This window comes from Girardinichthys multiradiatus, chromosome 7, assembly GCF_021462225.1.
Source record: "Girardinichthys multiradiatus isolate DD_20200921_A chromosome 7, DD_fGirMul_XY1, whole genome shotgun sequence".
In the NCBI taxonomy this organism is placed as follows: domain Eukaryota; kingdom Metazoa; phylum Chordata; class Actinopteri; order Cyprinodontiformes; family Goodeidae; genus Girardinichthys; species Girardinichthys multiradiatus.
The window spans coordinates 40,273,012-40,284,435 of record NC_061800.1 but is presented as its reverse complement, the minus strand read 5'-3'; positions in this window follow the sequence as shown (position 1 = coordinate 40,284,435).

Genomic DNA, 11,424 nt, shown 5'->3' with positions numbered 1-11,424 from the left:
TCTGCACAGCATGGTGAGAGCCCAATTTATTTCCACTGAGAGTTTGCTGTCAGCTGCATCCTACTCCAGTAACCTCGTTAGCAGCTCCTGAGTTTTCAGGCGTAGCTTCCATGCTAATTGGTTTTAAAAAGTAAAGTAATCTCTGCTGGTTTCTCCAACAGCTGGTGTTCACATCAACCAGAAGAAAGAAAGAAATAATCCAATAGTGGGTAAACGTCTTACTGCTCTGGGTTTTGTCATTGTTCTTTTTTCACACCTCAATACATGGAGGATGCTACAAGGTACACAGGGTGCAGCATCTTGCTCAGTCTCCATGAGGTATTTAGAGCCCTCACCATCGTCCGTGCAGGCATTTAACAAAATGTTCATTACTGTCTGCTCAGAAAATGTTTAATTTCACTTGTTAGTGCGAGTAAATGTACTATTACACTCAGGTTACCAATTCATCACAGGGCAACACAGAAACACACAGAACAAACAACCATGCTCACACACTTTCATACCTAAGTGTACCGTAGTCAAATTCCTTGTTTGTATGTATGAACTTGGCAATAAAGCTGATTCTGATTCTAAGGGCAATTTAGAGACCAATGAACCTAACATGATTTTGGACTGAAGGAGGAATGCACGTGAAGAACATGCAAACTCCATGGGGAATGAGGCGAGTATATGAACCCGGTACCTTCTTGCTGCAAGGCAACAGTGCTACCAACTGCACTGCTGTTCAGCCCCAAGCTGGGTTTATTTTTCTTTTGAAGACGTTTTTTATTTAGATTTTTTTGTTTTTGTTTTAATGACATTTTAAAAGTCCACTTAAAATGTTGAGCAACTATATGAACAACATGACTAATAACATGTCATCCACTTCCTGTTCTGATGTTGATTCAGAAGATTCCAATGTTTATCTTAATAATAAGTTTAAGAAAGATAAAACCTTTATAATTTTGGAAAATGGTTTTGCCAAAAAAGAAGAAAAAGACCTTATGTATAGAGAAGCATAATAATAGGCTGACCAAACATTTTTGAAAAGGTTACATTTCTGAAACATGGGGGCTGCACGGTGGCGCAGTTGGTAGCACTGTTGCCTTGCAGCAAGAAGGTCCTGGGTTCAATTCCCAACCAGGGGTCTTTCTGCATGGAGTTTGCATGTTCTCCCCGTGCATGCGTGGGTTCTCACCGGGTACTCCGGCTTCCTCCCACAGTCCAAAAACATGAATGTTAGGTTAATTGGTCAATCTAAATTGTCTGTAGGTGTATGAGTGTGTGCATGGTTGTATGTGTGTTGCCCTGCGATGGACTGGCGACCTGTCCAGGGTGTACCCCGCCTCTCGCCCATAGACTGCTGGAGATAGGCACCAGCTCCCCCGTGACCCACTATGGAATAAACGGTAGAAAATGACTGACTGACTGACATTTCTGAACATTGACCTGTCCACATATCATAACACTGCCCCGACAGACTTGTTAGGTCGGCACGTGGTTTGATGGTAGCTTCCATTCTTCTGCCATTTGTATTATTTGAATTTGTTCTATATTAGCTTGATGTACTCATTAAATTTCAAAGAGGGTAAATTAGGGCTAATCAGAGAAAAATACCCTTTTCAAATGCTCTAGAGTTCAGTATGCATGTTTTCTGTCTAACTGAAGGCATTTTCCACCCCATTAGCCTCACTAATAAGCTGTTTTCTCTAGGATGCACAGATGTTTAGTCCCAATAACATGAGCTCTGCTCAAATTGGAAACACTCTAACATTCAAACAACATATTTGATAATGTAGGTGTGTAGCTCCAGATTTTAAATTGAGTCAACATCACAAGAAATGGAAACTATCAGTGGACACTACAGATGTACAAACCGATTGTCCAAGTGACTGAAATCTCCACATTTTCCATTGTTTGGCTCTGAACGCTGATCCAAAGGTCAAATACCAAACAATATTCTGTTCATTAAATGAGCCAAAACCCCGGAACGTCCTACTGTTTGGCCTATGTATGCATCAAGAAACAACACATTCTTGTATGCATTGTTTTTCATTCAGTAATGCAATGATTCATAAATCGCTGTAACGCAATTAACTCATTTCCTGTTGGACTCAAAGCCCGGAACCTGCAGTCCTTCCAATTTGCTTTCTCTACATAACACATAAACATCACAAAGCTTTGAATATCTCTGGGTTTTATGACCCACATTGTTCCTGGGAGAAATAATTACTATACAGTTCAGTGGTTTATATGCCTTAAGGCAAAACCTTAAACACACTGCTTCCAACTGTCACATCATAGAAAAATCAAAAGAAATTAAATTCACACCAGGAGGAGAATAGTGATGTGGTTCATCCATGGGTACAATTTCCAGATACCTGAAGGTGCTACGATCGTCTGTTCACACAACTTTACAAGTATTAAAAGTGGCTTCTTTGTGCCAGGGTCAAATTTTAAGGGTGGTTTGGTGCTAAATGTGCAGAGAGACCCCAAAACCAACAGCAAACGACCTTGTGAAGGTGCTGAATGAAGTTGTCATTATTTACAGTGGAGCAAACCCTACCTGGAGGGAAGGGTTCAAACTCCAGCAACTAAGGTAGAAGATCGATGCCAAAAAAGTTTGACCCAAGTAATGCAGTTGAAATATAATTCTACTAAATACAAAGGGAATGTGTATAGATGTCTCCCTTGAAAACAATAATGTAAAAATGTAGCAAAAAAAACTTGTCTCTGGCATTTAGTAAATTGTGTTAGTAACCCTAACTAACCGGAAATGTTTAATGTAATTAACTGAAAAGTGTATGTCTAACCTCAGACGTACACACAACAGCTTCCAGTGTCTCTAGTTATTGTACAAATATTCAGCTAATATGAAAAAGTCTGTGAAAAAATTTGAGAAACGAAACATTTCGATTATTTATAGCCCTAGAATGTAAAAGGTGATGATGGGGGCAGAAATTTAGAGTTTTGGACCAAAATCCCAAAGTATTAACTGATCTCTAAACTTATTTCAAGCTGTTATTAATGTGTTTGACTGTGTTTTGGCACAGTTATAGTAGAATTTTAATCTTTTGTTTGTTTGATGCAGACACATAATTTACTTTAACATCATAGAATAATTTAAGTTTTCTAAAATTAGAAGCTAACAGTTAAAAAAAACATGTAACAAACTGAAACATGTTAATCATCATCATATTTCCCTTTGGGACGCTTCATTTTTAACAGTTTGTTTAGTTAAAACCCGATGAGGTTTGTTTTTTCATTGCTCGCTGATTAAATCATATTCCCTGCTTCCAGCTCAATCATCTGACCAGGCCACTTGTCACATTTTAAAATAGTTATTCATAAGGAAAACTGTTGCACATAACTGTATAGTTTTCCTTTAAAACCAAACTATCCCTTGTTTCTAAACCATATTTATCCGGACAAATGAGCACATCTGCGGGGTCGTATTGTCATAGACTTCTCATATTTGTCTTGGGCTTTTCCTGTTATGAGTACAATTTCATTTTCCACTTAATTAGGCTTTTGAGGCTTCCTTCCAACTTGGAGCTCCCACTTTTTTCCTTATACACCCTTTCCTTATATTTCCTTCCACCCACCAGCGCTCTTTCCCCAGTACCTCCATCTTTCCCCTCTCTGCCTCTGTCTCCAGGGACATGACTGTGAAGCTTTATAGTGCAGAGCGTGAGACTGGAAGATGAAGCTGCTTACTATGATGAGAAGGTAAATTGAGACATATACGGTCTTATTTACATGCCTGGTAGTTTATTTTTTACCTGACAGATTTTTTGGGTTGTGTACCTGATAATTCATACATAAATATTTGAAAGGCGATTCCAAGCAAAAACAAGCTTTCTTGGTTTTAATGGAGTCATGTGAAGGTTTTTGTCACTTTATTTGCTGTTTTTGCACTCCATGTTAGGATTTTATGTCCCAAGCTCCCTGCTGGTGGATTTAAATGTTTCTTCAGGATCCATCGGGACACTGTGAAAAAGACACAAATACACCAGAGCCACATGGGAGAAATTTCCATGCATTCTGAGCCTTGGAAATTACATTGACCAACATTAGCGATAGACATCTGTGAATGACATTATTTTTGTCTATTTTCTACATAAGGAGACATCAGGAGGAGAAGACTTGGAGCAGATCCTGACATCAGATGTTGCTCTTCTACCCTTTCTTTTCATTATCTTGCTTGTTTCTGCACAGCTATTAACTGGATGAACTGTTGCTGCAGGAAGCTTTTGAATTAAACAGCGCTGGTATTCCTTATTTTCCTGCTGACGTTGAGGAGCTACTTGTTACAAACAGGTTATACTTGCAACACAAAATCCAGTTGCCAGGGGACTATTAAAGGAACATTTATGCATTAACACAGGTTTTCTTAGGCTTTCTTTCTTGGATTGAAAATGTCAGTTTTCTAATCTTTTAATTGTTGGTTCTTAATATTAATGATTTTCTGGGTTTTTTTGGCCTTTTTCCAACAACTGTTCCTTCAGTTTTTAGTTTTAGTGTGGTTAACTTTAGGGATGGACCGATCATGGTTATAAGCATTGCAGGATAGGCTACTTCTGCTCTGCCGTAGGATGAAGCAGAGCTGGAAATGGACTCTTAATTTTCCCCTTTATAAAACAGCTTATGTCTAATCTATAATCACCTTGACAAATAAAACATCTGCTGGGTAATATTGTCAGACTTCTTTCTCTCTGGCTTTTCCTGTTATGCAAACAATTTCTGTCATGCGAATATTATCAAAGGCAGTTCAGGCTCCTGATTTTTGTTAGATGTCACCAGTGCAGACTTGTGATTTAGATAACTTTAGCAGGTGTGCTTGCTGAGAAATCACTCAATTGTTAACTGAAACAGTATAGAAATACTTTTGTGTTAAGTGACGCTGAAAACATAGCTAGTTTAAGATGTGAGTCACATTAACTGTGGCTCTAGCATAACAAATTTAGAAGTAAGCCTATTTTGAAAAACTCAAAAACAGAAAACTAGCCACAGGATTAGGGCTTCCAGCGACCAATTTAGTTCGGAGTTAGCGAAACTAACTAGCTCCATCATTTCCTTGCTAAGAAATACATTTTTTGAATCATTTCTCATAATTCAGTATTATCTTTAATCATTACATTAAAATATAATGTATTGATTAAAGAGACTGGTCACTGAATATTTAAACAAATAAATTTATATTTGAGACAGAGAAGAGTAGATCAGGAGTGCTTATCAGCTATTTTTCATGTTCAGACAGTTGGACCACAGAGGAACACAGTAGTTGTTGCTCAGTTTTCATCTTGAGTGAAGGACAAATCCCCCTCTCTACTTTTTCATTATTAGATTGTCACTGATCATAATGTCACATAACTGGCCAAGTTTACGTTTTTAGTCTAATACTAAAACTTTGCACTGTGACTCTTAGCTACAGCATCTAGTATTTCACAGCCGTTAAATATTTAGCTAAAACATGAATTACGCTGACTATGACCAATCCTTGCAAAGCTGAAAGCTCTGCTGACTTTAGGCCATCTAAAAGAGTAATATAAAACTTCATCTGGTCCATGTGTGACACATTCATGTTTGGAAAGGGATTGTCTGTTCTTGTGAATAGCAACAGAGAAAACTGCCTCATTCACAGCAGAAAAACAGCAAAGGGAAAAGAAACAATGCAGTAAGTTGGGGATATCTGGATTTCAAGCACAAAGACGAGAAAATCAAGATGTAAAATACAGCCATGTACTATTTTTCTGGGTTTTTTCAGTTTATTTGGTGCCTTTGAGTCTGAGAATCTGTCTGCAGTTATGTTGCATTTCTAGAAAGTGAACATGGACATATGAGTAGGTGTCTTTTGTTGTGCAGCCAGTCGTGTGATTTAATTCTTTGGATGAGATGCCAATAGAGTTTGTAGGAAAAGGAAATAGACAAACAAGCAGGAGGTTTGTGTTTCAACACAAATCAAATTTAAACATAAAAAACAAACATCAAAAAGTTTATCCATTTCAGTTAATCAATAAAAAATGAAACTCATATGGGAGAAACTCATTACACACAGCAATACATTTCAAATGTTTCTTTTTCTTCATTTAAATAATTGTTGCTTACAGCAAAGGAAAACCCCACATTATGTTTCTCAGAAAATCTGGATTTTACTGATATTTCCTGGCTATGTTATTAAATCTGTTGGACTTGAAGTTTAGTTTGATAACTTAGGTTCCACTCTAGCATCTTATGTGTCATTAAATTCCTGTGTTTTGTTATTAAAGTTATTCTTTTAACTGCTGTGTCTCAGTTTCCTGGTCTTTTACAGCTCTTCTCCATCAGTTCACTCAATCTTCTGTGTAGCATTTAGTTATCAAACTCCTCGATGTAAATAGTCCTTGGTTCGGTTGCTTTATGTGGGGTTCTTTGTTGTCTACACCCTGCTGTTTCCTGGCCGGTCTAATTAAAATGGTGTTTATTCACCACACTCCTGCTGCCTTACCTCTGCATTTGGGTCCTCAACAAAAGCAAGACATCACAGTTTTAGCTTAAAATATCATGAGGAAGATGGCCGACTTGCCACTTTTGCAGCAGACGTACACGAACACTCTCCACAAAAAAGGGGTTAGCCACAAAAGATCATTGGTAAACAAGCTGGCAGTTCTCAGAGTGCTGTATAAAAGTAAATTAAATAGAAGTTGTGTGGAAGGACAAAAGTGGTGGAAAAAGGAACATGAGTAACAGGGATAATCACAACATTGACAGGGTGGTGAAGCAAAACTTTCAAGATTTTTGGGAAGATATACAAGGCTTGGACTGCAGCTTGAGTCAGTGTTTAGAGAGACTCTACACACAGAAATATCCAAAACATGGTTACAGCTTTTACATTCTTTGAGTTAAGTCACCACTTAACCAGAGACAATGTCAGAAGCATCTTACCTGGGCTAAGGGGAAAAAGGCTGCTCAGTTGTCCAAAGTTCTCTTTTTAGATGAAAGTAAATGTTGCATTTCATTTAGAAATCAATGTCTCAGAGTCTGATGGAAGAGAGAAGCACAGAATCCACATTGCCTGAGGTCTAATGAGAAGTTTCCACAGTTGGTGGTGATTTGGGGTGCTGAGCTGTTGTTCCACCGTGTTCTATCAGATCCAAAGTCAAGAAAATATCTGAGCACTTTATGCTTCCCTCTGCTGACACAAACTCATCTGAATTTAAAGCACGTTTAAGAATTGACCAAACTTCTGTACGCAACGCGGAGAAAAACAAAGGCAAATTTCACACTTGTGTTATTCTTCCCATACTGATGGACAAGTGACTTAGATTTATGAGACAAGTAAAATATGTGGCTTTGTGATAAAATACGTTAACTGGCTTCAAATTCAGGGAAATATCTTGAAGTTTACCTTTAAAAGGATCTGTTATAGATATAGAACATTTCCATGTCTTCTTTAACACCCCTATGCTTCTCTTGTTATTCTGAGGCAGTTTTTTCCCCAGATTTGTTCAAAAACCCTTAGGTTGGTGTTTTATTATCATTGTCATGAAAATGTAGGATCTGAATGTGTATTCATTAATAACAGGACTGTATTTATTGTTTCCATTTTATCATGCATTGGATGTTGTTTGTAAATGGAGAGCAATGCATTTAAATGAAAATATTATTGGATGATTCTGCATGCATCCATGCCAAAAGATGGGAGTAGAAATTGAGCTTGTGAATATGCATGTCATTTTCTAATATACTGACTGAGATTTATTATTGAGAACCGTGCTTTATAGATATAAGGGGACAATACATATGCAAATATATGCACTGGCTCCCACACACTGTTTCAGTGATACAGCTTTACAGAGTTTGTACGGAGAATACACATTTGGATATCAATAAAGTAACCTGAACCTGACGATTCTATTGCATCTTGCTCTCCATCTTAGAAAAACTGCTATGCCAACTTTTACATTTGTCTCCCTGTGTGAGCTCTCTGATGACATGCCTTAGAAACGCCTCCTTTCCCTCTTTAACCTCAAACTGAGATGGATTCCAGCTGTCATGATATCAATTTTGCATAATAACAATTTATGAATGTGCTAATGAATCTGTACAAGCACAACATACTCACTGACAATGCAATATTCAAGCTTAATGTTTCTGAAGCCCACCCATCCAGTGGGTGTGGTAATTAAATAATTGCACAGTGCTCCATTGCCTCTTTCTGAGTATCAGCGGATCCTAGCTGTCAGTGTTCACCCTCTGTTGAACTATCCTCGGGTACCCTTACAAAACTATTCATACCCCTTTACATTTTGTCAGGTTGCAACCACAAAGTGCAACATGTTTTATTAGGATTTTATGACATACTAACAGAAATGTTGTATAACTGTGAAGTATAAATAATAATAATAATAATAATCATCTTTATTGGTCATTGCACCTGTACATTACAACAAAATTTGTCCCCTGCATTTAACCCATCCCTTATAGGGAAAGAGACACATGAACAGTGTTTGTATTTGGCCTCTATTATTATTCTTATACCCCAAAATGAAATCCAGAGCACCATTTTGCCTTCAGAAGTGACCTTATTATGGTTCCTACTTATTTTTATTCTCTTTGACACCTGCTGAAGTCAGAGCTCATTGATCTGCCTTGAGCTTCGTATCCAGTGTGGCTACTTAACATACAGGATGTCATGAAGGTGGCTGATGTAAATTAATTATTAGCATTGTTTATATCTCATTAAACCAGTGGCACACAGTGCTGTAAAATATGTATATATTTTTTAACATGTTCCTTTTGTGTTTAAATGCATAAAATGGAAATAATTACACTGTTTTCAGCTTGCGTTGCTGTTCTGTGAATGCCTCAGAGGTTTGATAGAGAAGATTAGTGGATGAACAGAATCATGAAGATCAAGGAACAGCAGTGAGGTCAGAAAATAAAGGTGTGGAGTAGTTGAAAGCAGCGTTTGGTTATAAAGCAATATCCCAGGCTATGAACTTGTCAGAGCGCTGTTCAATCCAAGAAATGGCCATCCACCTAAACTGACAGGCCAGGCAAGGAGAGAAATGGCCAAGAGACCCATGGTAACACTGGAGGAGCTACACAGACCCATAGCTCGGGTGGGAGAATCTGTATCTGAGAATGGAAATATAGACTTAGGGAGGCCAAATACAAATGTATACCACACTTTTTTGATTTTTATTTGTAAAAAAGTTTAAAACCATGTACCATTTTCATTTAACTTTCCAGTTATACACTTCTTTCTGTTGGTCTGCAATATTTTTCCCAAATGCCAATAAAACATTGAAGTTTGTGTCTGGAAAGTGAGAAAATGCTGTAGAAGTTCAATGGGTGTCAATACTTTTGGAAGGCATTGTAACAACTATTCACTGGAGTTTCTCATAACAGGGTTTTAGATTAGTTTTTAAGCACCTTAATGAAGCAGGCTTTTCTTTTCGTAAAAGTACACGTTTTATTAAAAATAGTTCATTAATGTATCTGTGTCAGTTTTCCTTTCTATGGTGGAGGCGGGAGGCCAGCTTAACATCCTGGACAGTTTACAGGCTGGGATATAAAACCTTCCAAAAAGCAATGGATCTTTAGAGCAGGCCTTCCCCTGCAGTAGTCTGGTGGATGGAGTGGAGAGCTATTTTACCTTAAATAGAGGAGACACAAAGGGGGAGCATGAATTTCCCTTTTATTGGCTTCCAACTTGTTTAGTTTGGTTTTCCTTGTATCTAAGGATTTTTTTTTTTAATAGAGATAAGTTAGATATAAATATACAGTATTTCCCATAACAACTAATGTGGTATGTGCTCCTTTTGTCCTGTGTTAAGGTTGTGTGTAACAAGTGCTTTGCAAACATTAAGAACATTAACATTAGTTTTTGCCTGTTTTTCTATGCCAATATAATATCTGTTTATGGTCTGATTCTATTTTTATTTCTGTTAGGCTTACCTTTGCCTAACAGTAAAAATCTTGAGGTTAGAATTAGGAGATTTTTGTGGCTCTAGTTTAGGTGGTTTGGTTTGCAAAACTATTCTGGAAGTTGGGTTGTGATACCTACAAAAACAGGATACCTGGCAGGGGATTGAACTACCTTCACCAGTTTGCCTGTCGGTGTGGCTTCCACCACTTACAGCACCAACGTGGAGCTAGTTGGAAAATAAAATTTTATCTGGAGCCGGTCAGGAGAAAGAAAACATTTCTCTACCCAGAAAAAAACCTCAATGTAGATACTTGCTTTACTAAATATTCTGTGCCACCATCTAAGTCATTATAATGCTCTGAAAAATTGGTTTTAGAACTACAAATACTAAATCCTAGTCACAAAATGTAACAATACAAACACCCGGGTTTTGTCCCGATTTGTAGACCTTTGGGTTTGTTTGCAGCATTTCTTTTTGTCTTTGGGGCTTGATTCTGAACATTTTTGTTTATGTTCTCCAGGTGCTACTTTATTGTTCATGATGCATCTTTAGATCTTATCAGTATGAGTGTTTGAGGTAGGACCAAAGTGCAGAGGGGAACTCCAGGACATGGTGAATGAAGGTAAGAAGGTTTTAATATCCTTACTCACAGGATCAGGCACAGGAGTATGGCATGCCCCAACCAGAGCAGAATACCAAACATGACAGAACGACTTGGAAGACAGGACTAACACAACAAAGAACAATGAAAACTAAGGAGCTTAAATACAAACAGAGAAAGCAGGGTGAACCAAGGAATAGAGGGACCAGGTAATCAGGGGAACTAGGAACAGGTGTGGGTCAGACTGCAGGGAAACAGAGGAAGTGAAACCAGTTAACACAAAACTAAGGGTAAACTAAGGACCAGACCAGGAGAAATAAACAAAAACAAACTCAAAACACAGACAATGCAACAGTTATGTGATATCTGTAAGACATTTCCTTCGGTTCGATTGTGTCCCTGTATTTCCAGTCATCTTTTGGTTCCCACTCTCAGCAATTACCACCATAATGAGCCTCATTCAGACCACCTGCATCATGCCAGTCGCTCTCCTTGTCTCCCCTGTGTGTGGCACTATATATACTCTTCAGTTCCGTTTGCTCCTCGCTGGCTACATTTGCGCTGTTCATGCCAAGTCTATTCATGTCCATGCTTGCTTTTGTTGCCTCGTGCCAGGCTGTTTTCACTTTTCATCATATTAAACCTTTTTCAACTCATCATGATGCTTCTTCTCACCTGAAAAAAGCTGGATTGCTCACTTGAGGTCGGGGGTCAGTTTCTGCCTCAAACAAAGTAGTTCTGCTACTTCTGTAGGTGCTGCTCTAGTGTTCATAGTGAGAAATGAGCTGAGCCAAAAGGCAAAGCCGTCTATGCTGATGGATCAATGGATGGATGGATGGAAGGAAATACCTATTTTCATACTTTTCCAAATGTTTCAATATTTTGTAGGACTCCAATTGTAAATATTGACCAATTATTTGATCTTGAAAA